The following is a 21,400-nucleotide window of genomic DNA, read 5'->3' on the forward strand; positions in this document are numbered from 1 at the left end:
ATTTGTTTAATGTGGCTGCTAAACTGGTTAATCATCTTTGTGGTATCTTCCAGGGTTTTGCTATCTTCTTTGAGCAATTGAACATCCATGCAGTGCAAGTCCTTCTGCATGGTTTCCCTTAAGGCTATTAATTTGCCACGCAGACTGGCTGATTCATTATGACCCTGTTTAATAATCTGGTTGCGCCACTCAATTCTTTCTTTGCAATAAACATTACATCTTCATTTAACCCTGACACTTGATTTTCAGCAAGATAATTCATCAGACCATAACACTGAATATTACGCATCTATTTTGAAATCACTGCCCATTTAGATTTCTCTTTTTGCCACGAGATTAAGTCAGAGTCCAATGCTTTGGTGACTTCGTTAGCATCTTTGAAGATCTGGACTAAATCCGTTATGTAATTGGTTGCTTGATGTATGATCGAGGTGAGCCATTCTGAGAAAACCTCGGCAATCATCCTGTTTCGTTGAACTTCATCAAAGAATTTTTGATTACCAGGTGATTTTGGGCTAAATGGTCTTGAATTTTGAGACAATGGTAATGGGCTGTTCTGCAGAGCATGAATATACTAAGCCATTTGCGTTAAATTTTGTTTTAACTCAGCCTTGTCTCTTTCGTCTTTCCAAGTACGAGAGATAATTCATTTAGTCAAAGTCTCCAGATGTTTCACATCTATGGCTCTGGTTCTGACCCCCAAATCAACTCGTCCAATAGCATAGTCTGCTTCTGAAGCAATAACAACATCTTTGTTGGATGCAGGTCTGGCAATGTCTGCAGTCCAATGATTCGTGCTTTCATCAAAATCAATCATGGCCTCCATTTTTAGCTTTTTGGGCTTTCTAGACCTTCCTGGAAATTTACTCACAACATCCTCCATTGATACCGAAATAGGAACCACGTTCCTTTTCCTAGTGATTGAATCACTTAACCACTTGGGTGCCAGAGTCAGTTCCTTAGATGGCATGGGTGGAAATCCTACTGAGGATGGCGGTGTGGCATCGTCCACATGAGACAGGATATCAAGTGTCCCTGGATCTTGGAAAGTAGTATCTATGCCAATTGAAACCTTGTCTACTTTAGAAGCAAGGGATGCCATATCACACAGTGCTTCCTCTGTGTCCAAATCAAGAATGAGATGGGGAGTCGACAGCTGAAAACTCTTCTTGGACCTTGACCTGGTAATTCGACCACCAATAGAAAGCTCAACCTCGGTGTCAAGTTTCTCTTCTTTAATCCTTGCCTGCCTTTTTCCTACAATAGAAACAGGAATGCTAGTTAAAATAGAAGTTTTGCTTGCAGTATTCCTCTTCCCACTTTTGCTTTTTGAACTGGCTGCTCTTGCTGAATAAAATCGGCAACTCCTAAGCCAATTTTCTATCCTACGAATTACATTGAAGGTGCGTGTCTGAATACTATCCTCCATCTTTTTACTCCAGTCCACCTCTAGAAGAGGCTCATTATGCACCCACTTTAGAAACTCAAAATGAAGTATATCTTCATCATCAGTGGTGACACATGAAGTGTCCATTGGCAATTTCATGTCATGGATTTGTTTCAAGGTTAACTTGGATCAAATCCTTTTCCTTACTTCAAATTCATCCAGGCAACCCTCCCAATAATCTTCTAACTGAGGCACATGCTGATCAAGCACCATCTTCTTCACATATTGAGCGATGAAACCTTTACTATCAAAACTATCCCTTTTTACAAAGGTCTTCAAATGAAATCCTTTAAATTATAGCTCAAGATTCAGCACAACAGAGATAGACTTGCAGCTGTAATGGTCTAAATCGATGGGAAAAATTCTACTTGTGTCTGAGTCTTCACCATAATCCTTTGCGACACAGGCAAGTTGCCTGGAAACTTTGATCAAAATACAGGAGTTTGAGACATACCTGGGTATCCTAAAGGGTTCACCTTTAAATCCTCCAACCCTTAGGTAAGTGAAGTGACTAAACTATGTAAAGAAATTGCCATAGATGTTAACAAGTTCAATAGCTTCAGCAGACATCCTCCTATGCAAGTTACCTTGTAATTCAAAGGTCAACCTTCTAGCAAAAATATCATTCCAGTGGAGATAATCATCGACATGCCCTTTTAAGGTCAAATGAGGATGATACTCATAAATCTTTATGCCTTGAACTCATTTTGCATGAGATAATCTAGACCATTCCCTCACACAAGCAAGCATATATAACAGGTACAAAGACATATGGAAGTTTGTCATCCCAGGGTAATTACTCAAACCTTCGTGTAACCTTTCCGCTATAGCAGTTCCCCAGTCAATGAATCGATTTTTATCTAGAGTGACCTGGATGAAGAAATACATCCAGTCCTCCCAATAGAAGGAGTGGGAATTACCCTTTACTCTGCTCAACAATATTACCAAGTCTCAGATTGCGGGAATTAAATGTTCACGGGTTAGAGGTATCGACAGCCTTGAACCTCCTTTCTGGAATTTCAAGAGCCAATTCCGTGGAATAACAGTTCTATAATACCGCTTTTTTCTCAGAGAAAATTCCATAGGATTTTCCAATCGTCCAATCTTCATAGGGTTCCCAATGTGGGATACCCATGACTGCCATTACTGCATATCTATCGATGGATAAGAAGACCTCACCATTGTTTTGCCTTATGCATCTATTACCCTTGTCATAGTGATTCATACATTCTAAAACTAATTCAGGGCAAGGAGCAGTTGTAGGAAATGCGATCGCTTCTAATAACCCGCTCTATGCAACATCTCTCATCATAGGATCTGCGAATGGGTTCTAGACTCTTTCTAGAAAATCATCTAAATCCAGTTGGACTAATGTTGTATCACCTAATTCTGATAAAGAGCTTACAAGGGAAGACGAGCTCATCAATTTGGGCAAAATAGGCCTCATGTTTAGCTCATGATTTTCTCCAATTAAGCCCAGGCAAAGAAGGAAAGTGGAAATGGAAACAAACAGCTAACAGAATACCCAGATCTTTAAAACAAATTGCAACAATTTAGAAAGTTGTTGAACATACCTTCCTCTGTCCTCTACAAACCCCTATCACAGCCTATTTCTCCCACTCCAAAAACTCCTTCTCAAAACCTTCTCAAGAAAATAATAATCTCGATGTGACATCTACTCAGTTTTAAAGCCGAGAAAATCTTACCCATCATTACCATAAATTGTCTGCCTTACTCTTCGTTCATGTGGCCTTGCTCTAAAATGATTGTATCAGAGCATGCCTTAAATGCTAGATCACTTCACTTCTAACACTACAGATCCTCACACATGCTTGCTATAAATGACAGATTTCAAATCATTAGAGAAAGAATATTCCTCTCCTCTGCGGCCATTAATCATCTCTTGAAATGCACGTCGTCACTTTGCACCAAGTCACATGTCTTCCGAGAAACCTATACATCGAGCTCTGAACTTTGTGAAATAATTACGACACAAAATTAACATGACAAATGTTGAACTTTGAACTTTGAACCAAAAAGGTTCAAGTTCAAGGTTCAGAGAATGTAAAATGCCGACAAGGACTAGCAAAGATTTAAAACCACGCGGGGGGAAAAACATTCAAAGCAACGCCCGTTGAACCTTGAACCTTGAACCAAAAAGGTTCAAGTTCAATGCAGCGAAACTTAACAGTGGCCGAGTTATATGAGGAAAATTAAGCAAATGACTTGAAAATTAAATGTGGTGTATATTGAGTTGTAAATCTTCCTATGAGTTGCATTATTTTTCTTTTATCTGTTTGAGCATGAAATAAAAACATTGTTATATCTTCGTTTCTTATAGGTTTAACATGACTCTTGCTTTCTAGTTTTTTGTTAATACTATCCATAGCCTTGAGTAGTCATTACCAATAGAGATCTATCTACATCAGTTTGGTATCAAAGCTATAAGTTTATTTTTCCTGTAATAATTTAGTACACTACATCTATTTCTACATTCAGGGCAAGTTAATAGCGTATAGATCAAATAATAAAAGGTATGTTTGCATTAGTTGCTATACAGTTTTTCTTCTCCACTTGTGGGTTATGTTTTGATCCATTGTCTTTTAGAATAGAGTATGCAACTAGCAGAGATAGAGTTCTAAATATTTTGGAAAAGAGATAGAGTTCTGAAAAGTTTAAGAAAATAGTTGTGGCTATGGTTATGGATGCAGATATATAGTTGTTTTGTGATGTTAAAAAAGATGACCAAACTGGAAGGAGAAATTAGATCAAGGAAGAGGCAGAGAAGAGGCAGAAGAAAACCCCCAAAAGGCGAATAATGTTGCAAAAATTAGAGCTTCAGTTGAAGGAATTATTCTGGATGTTAGAGCAACATGAGTCAACTAATATTTGGAAAGCTGAGAAAAAGAACATTGTAGCAAAAACATTGAAGGGATGTGAAATGCTGAAAAAGATGGGTAGGAATAAATATTAATCTTGTGAGCAAGAGTTCTTTTCAAAGAAAGAAAACCATTGAATCTAGTATTCGCCAAGAGATAGAAAAACCAGGATTACTAATGGATTGAAGGCCCTTAAAGTAGATTTGAACCAAGAGGTTCAATATTTTGAAAAGAAAGGAGTATTATATTGACCATAAAATTAGAGAAATCAGAGAAATTCAATTAATAATGGTTGAAACTGCCCTTCTCTATTCTAGAGGAGTGGATATAAATGTCAATTAAAAGTTTGATTAGCAGTTGTAGTTATAAGAGAAAATAGATTTGCTGCTTAGGTTTATTAGGTGAGAAAAATAACAAGTGTAAAAAATTTGCAAAGAAGAACAATAACACATAACACACAGATTTACCTAGAAAAACTTGGTAAAAATATACGAGTAAAAAATCACAGGCAAATTTTATCTTTCATATTGATTCTCAGGAATTACAAAGTTACAACAATCTCAAAGCCATTTAGGCCTTTTTTCCAAAGGAGGAAGAGCTACTCTCTATATATATAAATTTGAGAAACTTAATGCAATAATTAAGTTCTCAAATTTGCCACCTCTAACTCTTCGAATGCCACCATATAGTCATATTATTGACTAAGCCTATATGTGGCTCTCAATCGTCTACAAGGCTAACACATATAGAGTCTAACTTTATTGTCCCATGAATCACTTAATAATTTACTAAGTCAACACAACCGAGTTGCAGAGTCCTACTTGGAGACAACTTACTAAATATAGTAAGTACAACTCACACAACTACATGTATGACACATATAGGAGCAAAGTCATAATTGAAGACAACTTGTATGACACATATGGAAGGAAAGTGCTAAATGACTTCACATTCCAACATTCTCTCACTTGAAGTCAAATTTCAAACTCTAAATAATTCCTCTACTAAAAGACCATTGCCAATGCTGCCTATCATCACATAATCTGTAGATCGAGAGAAGTTATGAACCAAATGAACTTCTCTCTACTAATAGGTTTCATCATAATATTTGCAGGGTTTACATCAGTGTGAATCTTGGCTAAAGGGATATGTCCTCCTTCCACCACTTCACGAACAAAGTGATATTGAATACCAATATGCTTTGTTATGGAATGGTAAGCTGAGTTTCGTGCTAAGTGTAAAGCACTTTGACTGTCACAATGCAGTACCATGTTATCTCTCTTCACTTGCAATTCACTCAAAAGTATATGAAGCCAAATCGCCTCCTTGCTAGCCTGTGTTGCTGCAAATATTTTACCTCAGTAGTAGACAATGCCACCACTGCGTGCAACTTTGACACCCAACTAACAACGCCTCCAAATAAAGAGAAAACATAACCTGTTGTAGACTTTCTCTTATTTTTGTCTCCACCAAAATCTGCATCCACATACCCATTAAGTTGAAGACTACTCCCTGTGTAGCAGATAGTAGCATTTGAAGTGCCTCTCAAATATTTGAGAATCCACTTCACAGTTGTCCAATGATCAATACCAGGATTCGCCATGTACCTACTGACAACTCCCACTACTTGTGCAATGTTTGGTCTGGTGCACACCATGGCAAACATAAGACTTCCTACTATTGATGAGTACAATACATGAGACATTTGTGTCTTCTCTGCTTCTATGCTAGGGCACTATTCAAAAGATAATTTAATGTGAATAGGAAATGGAGTACTAACTGGTTGTGCTTTCTGCATATTCAAGCCTTGTAGAACCTTCTCCACATAATTTTTCTGTGACAACCATAATTTCCTGTTGTTTCTGTTTCTATGTATCCTCATTCCAAGAATCTGATTTGCACTGCCTAAGTCCTTCATCTCAAACTCCCTAGCAAGCTGAGTTTTCAAATGGATGATTTAATACATGTTGGGACCTGTTACCAACATATCATCAACATATAGTAGTAGAATAATGAAACTACTATCATCATACCTTTGAAAATAGGCACAATGATCAGCCTCACATCTACTAAAACCCAAACTCAACATGAAGGAATCAAACCGCTTGTACCAACACCTTGGCGCCTATTTCAAACCATACAATGATTTTCTTAGCCTACAAACAAGATTCTCATTGCCTCTTTCCTCAAAACCTTCTGGTTGTTGCATATAAATCTCCTCAGAGAGATCACCATGTAGGAAGATTGTTTTTACATCTAAGTGTTCTAACTCTAAATCAAGACTAGCAACAAGAGCTAAAACAACTCTACCAATACTTAACCGTACAACAGGCAAAAAGCATTCATCAAAATCAATACCAGATTTCTGTGCATACCCCTTGGCCACCAACTGAGATTTATATCTCTCCAAATTATCATTTAAATCTATCTTCAACTTGAAGACCCACTTGTTCCCAATAGCTTTTCTCCCCTTAGGCAATGACACAAGCTCCCATGTTTTGTTCTTATGTAGAGCTTCCATCTCCTCTTCCATAGCAACTCTCAATTTTCTTGCACATTCAACTTCACAAGCCTCCTGATATGAATTAGGTTCACCAACATCAGTAAGTAATGCATAAGTAGAATTACAAGTAAGAGAATACCTTATAGGTGGTTTGATTACTCTACTGGATCTTTTTAAAACAGGTGATGATTCACCTTGTGGCTTAGCTAGTTGTTGTTCTTCTAGTTGATCTTCATCTAGTTGCTCTGTATCTGGTTGTTCTTCATCAAGCACATCTAGATGATCATCACGTTTTTCAACCTTTACTGGAATAACTTCCATACCTTATTGTTCTTTACCTCTTTGCATTGAATTTTCATTAAAATACACATCTCGACTAACAATAATCTTGTGGGCAGCAGTATCCCACAATATGTACCCCTTTGTACCTTTTACATAGCCAAGAAAAATACATTTTGTGGACTTCTTGTCTAGCTTATTTCTATTCTCTTAAGGAATATATACATAAGCATTGCAACCAAAAATACAGAGGAATGAGTAATCAACTGGTTTACCTTTACATATTTCTTGTGGAATTCCATTATCAAGAGCAGTAGTGGGAGCTCTATTGATCAGGAAACAAGTTGTATTTACAACCTCGCCCCAAAATTTTTGCTCCAAACCAGCAGTACTCAACATACATCTAGCTCGCTCCATGATTGTATGGTTCATGCGTTCAACAACACCATTTTGTTGTGATGTCCTAGCAACTGTCAACTGCCTTGCAATTCCATGCTCACTGCCAAAATTGATTAAATTCTGCTAAACAAAACTCACCTCCATTATCAGTTCTAAGACATTTTATTGTCTTACCTTTATGATTCTCTACCAGAGCTCTAAACCTCTTAAAACAAGAAAACACTTCAGATTTCTTCTTGAGAAGATAAATCCACACCTTACGGGAATAATCATCTATAAATGAAACAAAATATGATGAACCTCCAATAGATGTTATAGGAGCTTCCCAAGTATCTGAATGAATTAGATTTAATACATCTTTTCTTCTGGTAGTACTTCTAGAAAAAACTCAGTCTATTATGTTTTCCAAACAAACAATGTTGACAAAAACTTAAATCTTTAGATTTTGCACCTGGCAGAAGATTTCTATCTAGCAGTACCTTGAGATCTTGTTCACTCATATGGCATAGCCTTTGATGCTAGGTTGATAATGATTCCATCTCTACATCAGATACCATAGTATCCTCTCCAATGTTAGTTTGTCCAACTAATCTATAGAGATTTCCAACCTTCTCTCCCTTTAGCACAACCAAAACTCACTTTGTTACCTTGAGACAACTATATTCACCACTAAATCTATAACCTTGTTAATCAAACACTCCAAGTGAAAGTAAATTTTTCTTTAAACTAGGTACATGCCTAACATGCTGAATAGTTCTAACTACTCCATCAAAGATCTTGATTCTTACCTCTCCTTCACCAACAACTTCACGTGGGTTGTCATTTTCCATGTAGACCATACCACCATCACAAGACCGATAAGTAGTAAACCAGTCTTTGTGTGGTGTCATATGAAAGGAAGCACAAGAATCAAGAATCCAAACATGAAGTAAAGAACTTCTCAAATTAGAAGTTAATACCTCTCCATCTTCCAATGGTGTCTGAACTTTAGCAGTGTTTGCCTCAAATGTAGGAATACTAGGAATCTTCTTGGTTTCTTTTGGTAGCCTACAATCCTTCTTGACATGTCCATTCTTGCCACAGTTCCAACATTTTACCCTTTTTCGCCCCTTTGATTTGGACCTAGTTTGTCCATGCTCAGTATTTGCTCTTTCTTGAGTTCTGCCTCTTGCAACAAGGGCTTCATTAGAAGAAGATCCTTGAGATTTCTTCCACCTTGAATCTTCAGGGATTAAAGCAGCCATCACATCCTCAAAGACCAGCTTCCCACTCGGTGTAAAAATACTGAGAGCCATAACCAACTGATCCCAACTATCTGGCAAGGAGCAAAGTAATATTGTTGCCTTATCTTCTTCATCGATTTTCACACTCATTGAAGCCAATTTACTTGTTAGTGTGTTGAAATCATTCAGATGATTTGTGACAGATGAATTGTCACACATCCACAAATTATACAACTATCTCCTTCGAAGAATTTCGTTTGCTAATGACTTCATCTCATACAGCTTTGCAAGCTTATTCCATAAGTCGTGGAAAAATTTCTCTTCTGCAACATTGAACAAAATTGAATATGTTAGAGATAACTAGATTGTTGCTCTAGCCACGCTATCCATAGTATTCCAATCTCTTATGCTCATATTTGCAAGTTTTGCTGATACTCCTTTAAGAGCTTTGGCACATCCATCCTTCACCAACAAAGCTTCAATTTTAAGCTTCCATAGAGCAAAATTTGAACCATCAAACTTATGTACCTCAAACATGGTAACACTATTTCCAGCCATTGCTCACTTCTAAAAACAAACAACTTCTACACAAATAACCCATGCTTTGATACCAATTGTGAGAAAAATAACAAGTGCAGAAAATTTGCAAAGAAGAACAATAGCACATAACACACAGATTTATGTGAAAAAACATGGTAAAAATATACTAGTAAAAAACCATGGGCAAATTTTGTCTTTCGTAATGATTCTCAGGAATTACATAGTTACAACAATCTCAAAGCCATTTAGGCTTTCTTTTCAAAGCAAGAAGAGCTACTCTATATATATACAAATTTGAGAAACTTAATGCAATAATTAAGTTCTCAAATTTGCCACCTCCAACTCTTCGAATACCACCACTATAGTCATATTATTGACTAAGCCTATATTTGGCTCTCAATTGTCTACAAGGCTGACACATATAGAGTCAAACTTGACTCTCCTATGAATCACTCAATAATTTACTAACTCAGCACAACCGAGTTGCAAAGTCCTAGTTGGAGACAACTTACTAAATATAGTAAGTACGACTCACACAACTACATGTATGACACATACATCAGCAAAGTCTTAATTGAAGACAACTTGTATGACACATATGAAAGCAAAGTCCTAAATGACTTCACATTCCAACATATTATTCCTATTTTCTTATCTAAATAAAATATCAACCGTGCTGTATGTTGATTGTTTGCTGCTTTAGATCTTCGTATTCCATTCTTTGCTTTATATAATTGAGCACGACTTAAAACTTTTCTTAGATGCCTAACATAACTCTTACTTTCTAGCTTCTATTGTTTTGATACTGTTTATTGCATTGAGTAATGATTTCTAGGAACATGGTATCTTTTGGAATTTAACTTGCAGGTTCAAAGATCCGTCTGCATCAGTTACTATTCATGTTTCATATTCATGTTGAGTTCTTTGGAAATAAAAATTATTAGCCCAATAACTGACATTTTATTCAAGGTAGACAGAGATTACTTGAACAAATAAAAAAATTTCTCCATTTTTTCAGTGGTTCTATTTCATATCTTTGGTAAACTTGCAAGCTGCTTAGTTTGTATTCAATCCCTATAGTGTGAGAGTATCAAATGAATTGGGAGCAACTCAAGTGTGGCTGTAGGTGGAGGTTGGCAAGGTTTGATAGCCTATGTAAACGTAGGGTCCTACTATATTATTGGATTACCCCTTGGCCTTCTTATGGGATATAAGTTTGACCTCGGAGGGAAGGTAGACTTAGATTCTTCCTATTCAGAATGCAAATTCTCAATTTCTCTTTGTTGTTTTTCCATTACCAATAAATATAAGGCTCTCCTGAATTTGATCTCTTTTATGTTGAAATAGGGCATTTGCACTGGAATGATTTGTGGAACAACCCTCCAGACTGCCATTTTATTGTTTATCACATATTTAACTAACTAGAATCGAGAGGTAATGCATCATATTTGTGCAGCAGCCGTTGGGACATTATCTCATTACTGTGGGGTGACTAATTTTTATTTTTTAGTGTAGGGTGACATATTTAACTAACTGGAATAGAGATAGAATGAGGGATTCAACGAGAGTTAGATAGATAGGTCTAGAGAGATGTATAAATAGGGACAAAAAGAGAGGGAGGGAGCAAGGGAGAGGTGGAGTGATATGTTTCGATCTCAGGAGAGAGAGGTAGAGAAAGGGAAAAAGAGAGATATGATGGTTTATCAAAATTTATTACAGTCCTTGGTAAAATGGCTAGTTTTTTTATTATTAATTACTCATTTAATGTTTCAAATATTTTCAGATGATTGTTATAGAAAGATTCATAAAAGAGAGAATTCATATATGAAGAATTTATGAGATTTTGATGTTTCAAAAATGAAGGATGAATTCAAATTATTATTATTTTTTTAATGCATAATATAGAAAAGCTACCTATTACATTTCAAAGAGCTCTTTTTTTTTCCTATCCTCAAGATATCCCCATGTCTCAGCCCATCGATCAAACCTAGAACCTTACCTTGGCCATTAACAACCAAGTTGGGGTTCAGGAGAGAGGCGAGTTGAGGCGGGACTAATCCCTAGGGCCACATGGCTATCAACACTCGTCCCCAAGTGTGTGCAACAGAATAATTCATGGGCCAAAGAGTCGAACCCAAGACCTCAGGGAGAAAACCCGAGACTTAAGCCAACTATGCTTGCCCGCAGGGGCTAATTGCATAGAGCTCTTAATCACCTTTCCAATGCATATAAACAATTAAAATTTTGATAAGAAATGCAAAAGTTATGCCTATTCTACTAAAATGTATTTTTCTAGACTTTTCAAAATAGATCTATTTTGAAAAAAATGACATCACAACAATGATGTCGAGAAACAAATATTAGTTTTTTTTGACATAATTTTTTCCCTCTATTTTTTCCTTAAGATTGCTTTAAAATTTGGCTTGAACGTGCTAAACCTGAAAAGTGAACACAAAACATGTTGAAATGTTTTCCTCGGTCTCCCAAATTTCGCCTATCACAGAACACAAAACATGTTGAAATGTTGAAATATTTCAGAACACTGTCACATTCCTCTAATATTTTAAAGAACTATTCCATAAAGATACGTCCCTCCCCAGAATAAAAACCTCGTGTCTCTAGTAGGAGGATTTTATCTTCTTAATTCTCCATGGAGCCAGACAATTAGCTTTAAACATTTCTACGGGGTACATGACAACACATTGCACCTATGTTTGACATTGAAATATCAAAATCCATTTCTTTTTCTACTAAATCAACCTTGTCAAAATTTTAACTCGTCTTTGTGCAGTTGGGAATGAGGAGTGCATTAGAAACCCTTTGCGGTCAGGTATTTGGAGAAGGATAAGTTCAAATGCTTGGAGTTTATTTACAGTGTTCATGGTTAATATTGCTGAGCACATCAGTGCTTTTGAGTTTTGTTTACATCTTTGCCACCCCAATTCTTAAGCTACTGGGACATGAGAATGATGTACCTGATCTACTATGACTGAGTTAAGTAAAGAATGCATATTTCAGAGGTTTGTGGCTCCATAGATGAGGGCATCGGCCCAGAAAAGTGGAGAGGGGGTCTGTGAAAGGTAGAGTGGAAGATAATAGAAGTGGGTTGTATAGGGGAATTGAGGCGTGGTTGGAATTGTGCAGCTTTGAGTTCATTACAAGGTGTAATAGCTATTGTATTATTCGAGCTTGTCTTTGATTTGATAATAGTTAAAGGTTGTAGCTCAAATTTGTGTGAATGAGAGAAGGCATAGAAGACTCCATATGCAGGAGTAATTGAAGATTTGAAGACAATAAAAGTATGTGTTGCTATCTCATTCTATGGTTGTGGATTCAATTAAGAGCAGAAAAATCTGCCTATTGTCTGTTATCCGAGTTTGGATTTCGCAGGCAAGGGTGAGTTTGTCTTGCATCGTTGCCTATATTTGAGTACTCTCCATTTGAAATTTGTGATGTGAAAAGATGTATTTTGTCAAATCTTATATCATATTTCGTTTTAAATGTTTGAGAGGTTAAATAGACATTGTTAGGATGTTTGCCTTCTTTATTGTCTTTCATTTCATTCAATTTTTTTTATTTTTTTTCAAATTTGGGAAGACCTTACCATCCATGGGACATTGATCCGGTAAGATTGAGTTACCTTGTCTCTTGTAGAGGACTAGATTCCATGTGAGCCATTCCTTTGAGCTATGAGATGACCATTCAGTCTCTTGCTCTCTAATGTATAACCCTTTGAGTAATAGAGTACAAAAAAAAGATGACTATTCAGGTTTCTTATTGGTGTTGATTTATTGATGCATTTTGGGATACCATGCGTTCTGTTCTTTTCTTTTGGTTGTTGTGATATCTCTCATTCTTTGATGTTGTGTATTCTTCATATATTGATGCTATGCATTCTTCATGTTTGGATGAGTGTATGCCCTTCTCCTTATGTGTCTTGTGTGTGTGAGCATTTTGGCCTTCTATCCATCTCTTAGCAGAAAGGGAGTGAATCTTTTGATTCCATGTGGTTGAGTTGCGTGTATACCACCATTAGGGTCCAAAGATTAGTGAACTGAGAATGTTCAGTGGATCCATTTTTCATATATTTTCTTATACTTTTAAGTTTTTTCATTGAAATGTGTAGACACTTAAAATTGTCTTCCTTAATTAAATAAATATTTTATTTATTTTATCCTAATTCTTCTATTAATTAAATAAATTCTTATTTATATAATTAATTCAGTTAGCCTCTTCTATCCCTTTCCTTATTTAAATAAATATTTTAATTTATTTAAATTATCTTTTCCCTAAATTAAATAAATATTTTATTTATTTAATTCATTTCACTTCTTCTATTAATTAAATAAATATTTAATTATTTAATTAATTCATTATCTTTTTCACTTTATGACACGTCATTTATTTCTTGATTTTTCTCTACCTACAAGCTTCGTTATTTTATTATTTCTTTTACCTACCCTTTAATCCTATTCGACCATTTATCTTCTCACCTCTTAATCTTATCCCTACATTTCCTAAAGTATCTCCTATATAAGAAGATTCTTTCATCCTTATCAACCCTAATCAACACTCTTTATGCAATCAAGCCTTCTTGCAATCAAGCGATTTAACAAACACAATCCATTCTTTGTTGATATTTTGTGCACGATACAAAAATCTGAAAGAAAATATATCAAACAAGATCAATGGAGATAGGACACAATGGCGATAAAACCCTACTTGGCATGTGAATAGTATCATTGATTCAATTTGTGGATTTGCATGTTCTTAGGTATCTTAATTGGTGTATAGTGAATGTTTCATTGTAGAACTAGGATTGTTTGTGGTTGGATCTTTGTAGTTTTGTAATAGTTTGTCATCATCATTTTTCACCATATACAAAATGTAAGTAGCATATCGAAAGGACGTTTGAGTCCTCATGTAATGTAAATGAAATATTTTTCATAATCCATTCGTTAAGATGAATGTAATTGATATTAGATGATGCTTATGTTTATGGATTAGATTTTATGTCTTTGTGTTGGAGCTAAGCACGATCGTTTTATTATTTGATCAAGCTGCTTATGTTGATTAAGGTGAAATGAATGTAGAAACTTGTCTTTGGGCTTAAAATAAATTAATGTCTTGGAGTCATCTTGGGTGGTATCGTAGACCCACCATACCTTCCTCATGTTTTCTTTTAGCATTTTGAGTAGTATTGTGAATCTTTCAGGTTGATTTAGACCCTCCTGTAGAGTGTTGTAAACATGGAAAAGCATTGTAATTGTCTATCCTTGTATATTTTAGCTTAGCATAGTAGTTAGGAGTGTTTTTCAGGTCATTATAGACCTTCCCATCTTCTCCTCTTATGTTTTGTTGGTGTCTAGCTCCTAAGGGAGTCATTTGTTTGTTCTTCTTCAAGTCAAGCTTTGTCATTTTTGAGCTCATGTGGCATTATAGGCCCTTGTGGTTGTGTCCTCTATGTTTGTAGTGTCTTGGTGAGCAAGCCCTAGATCTAGATTGATCACTTATTAGAACATTAGTGGTAGAGCTTGACTACAATGTGCAATTATAAAACTAATGCTAGCACTGGACAACAATACTATAATTAGATGCCAACATGAATTTGGGACTATAATGTGGCATGCTAGTGTCATTCCAAGATTCTAGTATCCCTAGACTATCCATTTGTGCATTTTTCATTTCTCAAAAGTTGTTGTTGAACGTTCCTCAGGGTGACCCAATGTATGGAATTCGGTCCCCTTTGGTCTCTGGACCCTTCATAGGTCATCATTTTTATGATGAGTGCCCTACATTAGGATTTAAGACATCTCATTTTGTTGGGAAGCATGTTCAAGCTTGGAAGAAACTTGTCATCCTTCTGTTCAGTAGAGAGTTGATTACTCTTGGTTCAATGATTGCTTGTGTAGGTTTTCCTTGTATTTGACGATCTTCTTTTTCTTATTGAGTAGACTAGAGGTGACTATACTATTTTCCTACTCTTGACCTCAAAAATTGGTAGCACACCATTGTCTAATTGAGCAAATTGCCTCCTAGGCATCGTTGACTGTTGTTGATATTTTGAGTATGGCATTAGTGTGGTTTGATGTGGACTAAAGGTTGGTGATTCTCTCATCCCATCCTCATGTGGTTTTGTTTGATAATGTCATTGTGAATTATACATATCATTGTTGAGGTCACATCCTCTCTCTTGTTAGTTCATTGTGGTGAGTTTCTCCCATTGTTGTTTGTCTTCAGTTGGTGCCACCTTTCTTATGCAATGGTGAGGGTATTGTGTACTTGTTCCTTCATGTTGTATCATTACTTTTGACACTTGTGTGCACATTGTAGTGCAAATGCAATGTAAAATTGTCATATCTTTGGTGTTGTACTTGATTCTTTTTTTAAAAAGTTGTTTTGCCAAGTTTTTCCTTGGTTCTTTTTATGGGACATTACACAATATCCTTTGACTTTAGCAACAAATGAAACTATATTCTCACAATGAATTTAAGTATAAAGACTCATAACATGCTCTTTCATATAATTTTGTTTAGGGATATTAGGACGATAACCTTTTTCTTTCTTTATTGTTGTTATGCACCCTTGTTTATGGATTTGATTTATAATTTATCGATTTTATCCATTCATTTATGGGACTGGTCCTCAAGACTACACAATATAGCAATAACAAAATGATAATTTATAATCAAAACAAAAGCCTAAGAAAATATAATTTAATTATTTTTTTGTAAAAAATATTTAACAAAACAATGTAAAATCTACAAAATGAGAAAATAAGAAAATAAACAATCTTCAAACCAAAAATATTAAAGTTTCTTTAAAAAACTAATAAAAAAAATACAAAAAATGCATATTTTTATTTTCTCTTTTTAAAAAAGAAGTTAAATGAACTTTTCTAAAGGGAACATGCAAAACTTTTAATGGATAGAATTGTAATAGAAGGCTTTGAAACATCTATTTATGATAGAAACTGTAGCATCGTAAATTACAACTGGTATAAGTTAAACCTCATATTTGTGCTCCTACCTTAGTGTGTCCTATCTTCATTCCCCCCAGGCCTGTTTTGGCCTCATTTTTCTTCAAATTTGATGTCATTTATTTGCATGGCTAGGTGGACTCCATCCCATGGCAGTGTCCACCTTATTTATTGGCTTCTTTTCCTATTTTTGGAGGACAAGGGCACTAGGGCACCCTTGTTTGGACCAGAGCTCTCTCTTAATTAGGAACCAATTTAAATATGGGTTGACACTCCCCCTCTCTAAAAGATTTCAGTCCCCATGCCTCAATGTGACCGCTGAAGGTTAGCCTAATCGGTAATTTACCTAGGGAACCCTATATAAGGACATCCTATCATTTCATTTGTGGATCCACACTATACCCCATCTTTCATGCATCCATCAAGAATTTTCACACATTCAAGATAGCATTTCATCCTTCAAGCATTATGGAGAAAAGTCAAATAAATCTTCATGAAAGCATTTGTGTTTTATTAGGTCTTTTATGTGCATGTGTTTGCAGTGTTATTATATTAACCCTTTGCGATCATATCAAAAGAAAATTTCATCATCAATCTTTTCATTATCCATTGCAGATTTGAGGCATTTCTCCTAGCATTTACTTTAGTATTTACATTATTCAATTCAAGGTTAATTCCTAAACTAGGTTTTGACCTAAGGCAAACCCTTATCCACAACATTTTTCCTTTTTTTTTGTTTGAAGGTAATTGAGTTGAGAGGTATAATTAGATATTTCAATAGAGTTCATGACGAGGAACATGCTTAGATTTTGACGGAGCGAAAAGCGGAGGACCAAGGTGACCTACCTTCTTGGTCCCGAGAGTTATACTTGAGCTTCTAAGAGTGAATCTAGTTCATCTCCTTGATTTGAAACATATCCTACGTGTTTGCCTTAGAGTTAAAGGACTAGGGTGACACACTTTCCCCATCCCTGAACATCAGCCCGAGCTTTTAAGAACAAGTTATGATCATCTTCTTTTGCTCATATCTCTTCCTGTGGTTCTATCTAATACTTGTAGCAATCCATTATTTCTATTTCACTTCAATTGTCCATTATTTTACCCTAAGTTTCACAATTACAAATCCAATTTCAACTCAAAGAGGGTGGCACACAAAACTAGTGATTCTAATTAGAATTTCAGTTCTTCTCCTAATTGAATGATGACTAGATATTTTGGATTCACCCATCTTCAATGTATTGGTTCCTTGTGTAAGATTATTGGTTTTATTATCTTTGATTGGCAAAACCCTAGTTTTTACTATCAACGCATTTTGGTGAACCCAACGTGCTTCATACTTAATTTTGATTTTTGGTCTCAAATCTGATTTGTATGCACTTTAACATTCATATTTGAACTCATACAATTGAATTACACAAACTTCAGAGGTTAAATTCTAAAACACCCTAATTTAATCTTTTAAAATTGAATTGGGGGTTGCAAAATTGTTCAATTGTGTTTTCAGATCTGATTCACGGTTTTTTATAATGGAATTTATTTAATATGATTGTTTTTCTATTTCAAATGTGATTAAATTATTTCTTAGTTATATTTATTAAAATAATGTGTTGGATAATGGAATATTTCACTTCACATTATTTCTTTTCATTCATAGTACTAGATTGCATATGAAATCATTGCAATTTCCAAAATGTTTACTACTTGCAAGACATTTCTCAAAGATTTTATCCATATTGTATGTTGTTTTATGATGATATTCTTAAGAAAATGTATTACATATGTGGATCACATAAAAGATTTTGTAGACAATTATAATCCTAACGATGACAATGAAAAGGATAATACTTGTACCTCAACTAGGGTATCTCATGAGAATGAGGAAAGAGTTGACCAATAATCTTGTCAATGATCTCTCTAATGGAGAGCAAGCATTGAAGAACAACATGACACCACCTTACTCTAATATACATACTCTAGTGCAAAGGGGACAAGATGAAAATGTTGGTGTATCAATCCCTCTAGATCCTCCTTATTCTCCTAGAGCTTATCTTACTCATCAACATATTTGTAAGAAAGATGTTATACATTTTATTCATGATATTCTCCTCACATAACACTAAGAAAATATGAAGCCTTAGATGATGCTACCTCTTCTGGTGAGAATTCTCATCACACCATTTCTACTTGCTTGAATTCCACTCTCATCATAGTTCTTTATCTGGTGAGGACCATATGGATTTGCATCATATGCTTTTGACAATGTCTCATAGAATGCAGATACAACAACAATTTTGAGGTTGATTGCTCTATCATTGTTAAGACCTTCGGTTGTACGTAGGGTGATTTCTAGATGCCTCTTCTTAAAACCAGTCCACCATGATTTCCTAGGTAGCCCATCCTTGAAAGGGTTAGGTCTAGTTTGACATATTTTAGCAACTTTTATTTTCGGATTACCTATTTCAAGGTCACACCCAACTGCAACCATCTCATTACACCATTCTAGAATAAGTGTCTCTTCATCTTTAGTCAACACAGTTGGTGGTCCTTTCTTGTTGGTGGAGTTATGATCACTGAACTAGTTGGTGAGTGTGGTTGGTGGGATATTCTATTTTCATGCACTCGCCCTTCTTGACATGTCATTGTCTTCTATGCAATAAAGAGCTCTTGTCATGTCTATTGGTGACAAAGAACGTTATATGGCAGTTGCTCAACTTTGAGTTGGAATTGCTAGAAACTCCTCCTCAAATTCATGAGGTGCTAGAGTGTTCTCAATAATATATGGAGCCTCCTCATCTAATTGAATTCTAACTCTCCTATTCTTAGCCAACCTTTTAGTTGCGCTTCTTTTCATAGGATAGGATCTAATTCCCCATGGATTTGTCATCTTCAGACTGATATATAAAGCTAAAATCAATGTTCCTAGTGATGCTTGAAAATAATATTTGAAAGCATTTTTTGTAATATTTAAACTAATGTTTCAATATTGTAAAATACATTCTCAATGTAACAGATGTATTTGAGAGTTCTATAAAAATTATATCTATAAACATCATAGACATGCACTCATAAAACCCAAAACATTAAATGACATAAACATCTATACAACCCAACATATCATAGCATTGCATGGAAGCATAAATAGTATAACTTACAAATAGTAATACATGGAGGAATAAATAGTGTAACTTAAAAATAGCAATGCATGGAGTCATAATTAGTATAACTTGTAACCTTAAACACTATAACTTAGAACTGCATTTATATGCATAGAGAAGCTTGAATTGTAATGGAAACTAGCAATTCAAACAACATATATAGAAATTGAAGTATAATTGGTGTAGTGAAATGACACTTATAAAAAAACATGGTAGATCATTAATTATTTCTTATAAAGGTAATTATAATTGAGATACGAAATTGAGAATAGCACTTAAAGCCCAGATACAACAAACTATAACTAACATTAAAAATGACACTTATAGCACTCAAAAGAGTATTACAATATATGAACATGAAATGGCAATGATTCAAACATAATTTTAAGTCTGTAAAAGATAGTAAGAATACTTAAATGGACACATACAACACTTAAGTTTTCCTACCTGACAGAGTAAGTGTATGTTGATGTGGACACATAAATTTTAAACATGTAGGCATCACAAAAGGATTAAAAAGATATTTACAATTGTAAAAATCACTTGAATGATATTTACAACTGTAAAAATCACTTGAACGATATTTAGATTATTAAATGGGCATCCATGGACAACATAACTTAGAACCTCATAAATGATATTTACAATATTAAATGGGCAGCCATGGACAAGCTAACTTAGAACCCCATAAACAATATCTACATTATTAAATGGGCTACAATCATGGACAACATAACTTAGAACCCCATAAATGATATTTACATTAGTAAATGGGCAGCCATGGAAGCTATAGCTTAGAACCCCATATAAATATCAATTGGAGAGAGATGGCCACAATGATAGTATAACTAAAAACCCCAATGACAATATAACTTAAAACCCTAGAGTAAATAGAATGTGGAGAATAATTGTATGAAAATGGCTTTTACTTCTCCTAATCGACTACTCCTCCTCCATGACCATCTCTAAAGCAATGTAATGAAGTGAATTTGAGTGGATGGAATAACTATTTGAATTGTTTGCATCAGTGATTTGTGGATTGGTTATCTGATTTGGAGAAATAAATAGGTGTATTACTATTTGAATTGTTTTTACATATGGATCTTGTGATTCCAAATTAGACATAAATGGATGACTTGACATAATGGTGTACTAATGTTTGCTTGTAGTATGTGGTAGTTCAATTGTGGCCTTACATCTTGTTGTCGTTTTGCCCATTACGTGTGCGCTTTAGCATGATCGATGGGACACAATGTGTTTGTTTTGGTTTGATAAGTAATGTGAATGTGGATCTGACTGAGTAGCGATGGATTTGATTAGAACATGTGATGGGAGGGAATGTCTTGTAAATTGATGATGTAGATTCACTTAGTTTTAGCACAAGTTAAAAAGTTTAGCAAATAAGGTTCACTTGTTTGCATAGTTGTACCTTTTTTTAACTTATTATGGGTGTTTATTTCAAAGTTGTGACCATTTGCATACCAAATTTGCTTTAGTATGTGTTGTGACAATTGTGGAATGAATGTGCTCTGACTTGAAATATTGTACTCATAATATACTTAATTTTGACAAATCTATTTATATTATAAAATAGTTTTTCTGCGTACAATGTCTTTTTATTATTTTTATGATATGTATTGACAACTTAACTTTTCGGCCATAAACCTCTACACGTATCACGACTATTAGACCCTGCTCCACTTCTGATCTCTTTTCCCTGGTTTGTACATTTCCATGATGATATGTATGTTTTTTTTCGGTACTTCCATGTCCTCTTATCGCTAGGATAGCTGTCTCCCTGCTTATTACGCTTTGAATATATGATCATTGTCAAAATTTAACGTATGATGGCAAACAGCTGAACTACAGCCTTTGAAATAGAGTAGTTCAATCTATTTTCTTGCTGAAGTGAACTTACTAATTCTGGTAGGTGACGGAAATCAGCCAACTGCCTCAGACTGTCGAGCGGCAGAAATTTAGCTCTATTACAGGGGAG

This window comes from Cryptomeria japonica, chromosome 8 (assembly GCF_030272615.1).
Source record: "Cryptomeria japonica chromosome 8, Sugi_1.0, whole genome shotgun sequence".
Classification (NCBI taxonomy): Eukaryota; Viridiplantae; Streptophyta; class Pinopsida; order Cupressales; family Cupressaceae; genus Cryptomeria; species Cryptomeria japonica.